The sequence below is a fragment of the Electrona antarctica genome (genome assembly GCF_951216825.1).
Source record: "Electrona antarctica genome assembly, chromosome: 3".
NCBI classification, from domain to species: Eukaryota; Metazoa; Chordata; class Actinopteri; order Myctophiformes; family Myctophidae; genus Electrona; species Electrona antarctica.
In genome coordinates, this window is record NC_136808.1 from 14,183,539 (window position 1) to 14,184,912 (window position 1,374).

Sequence of the window (1,374 nt, forward strand, 5' to 3'; positions counted from 1 at the left end):
ACGATTTACTCAAGCGGGCGGCCATATAGCTGAATGGGTACATACAGAGGCCTCCTGTGAAACAGAAGGTCCCAGTTTCGATTCCTGGCCCCCGACACTTAACTAACTGCACCCCCCTGAATGCTTATCCTGACCATCTGAGCAGCCATCAGATGGGTGAAGCTTAAAACGGAACGGGATTAGCCAGGTCTCCTCCACTTTTAAGTGCCTGTATAATTTTGTGATTTTTCTAAATAGCGATGTGACACTTTAGATGGGCTTAATTGCGGATTGGCTATTTTCGAAAGCTTGGCAAATATTGAGTACATAATGAGTACTATTACTTTGGTATTCTTAGTATATTTTGAAACCAATACCTTTGTGCTTTTACTCAAACAAAGTGTTGAACACATTTCTATATTGTGGTATTCCTATAGCAAATGGCGGAGCACTTCTTTCCACCTCTGCCTCTCAGGGTCACACTAGTGTCAGTCGAGGAGTTCAGGAATGAGAGCAGCACTCAGTGTGGGTCCAGGACGTTCCTTAAAAGCAGAACATCCAGTATTCAGTTTCAATTCATCTGACTCCAATGGACTGCCGCAGAACTCAGCTCAGTCCTAATGATGGGCTTTATGGCAGACAGCGGCGTGATGGACTGCTGTTGTTGACGGGGGAAGACGTCTCTACCAGAGCATCCCTGGAGTACAGGGATGGAAGGAAAAAGAAACCTGTTGTGAAATAATACTGTTTTATTGGGGGTCTTTAAGATCATAAAAAGTTGTTTAGTAAATTATGACGTGTCATTTCAATCCGAAAGACTTTCATTGTGTGAGGTCAGATTGACCGCGTTCACATCATGGACAATGTTCTATCAGAACCACAGAGGGAGAGAGAGAGAAAGGTGAGTCGAAGAGAGCGAGAGAAAGCGAGAGAGAAAGAAATGGAGAGAAGGGGAGAGCGAGAAAGTGGGGAGGGGGAGAGAGAGATAAAGAGATAGAGTGGGAGGAGGAGAGAGAGAGAAAGAGAGAGAGAGAGAGAGAGAGAGAGAGAGAGAGAGAGAGAGAGAGACTCAGCCTGCCAACTGTGGTGGCCTCTCTCTCTCCCTCTCTCTCTCTCTCTCTCTCTCTCTCTCCCTCCCTCTCTCTCTCTCTCTCTCTCTCTCTCTCTCTCTCTCTCTCTCTCTCTCTCTCTCCCTCCCTCCCTCCCTCTCTCCCCAGGCGTTACTGCCACTTTAAGAAATGAAGTAATACCATTAATGGAAGCCTGCCTGGCCTGACATGGAGCTCACATTCAGCGGGTGTCGTCCATCACGGCATCACGCTGCAGGCCCTCCAATATTAAAATCCAATCATTCCTCCAACTAGTTGGATTAAGGAGGGCATCCACACAAAGGGA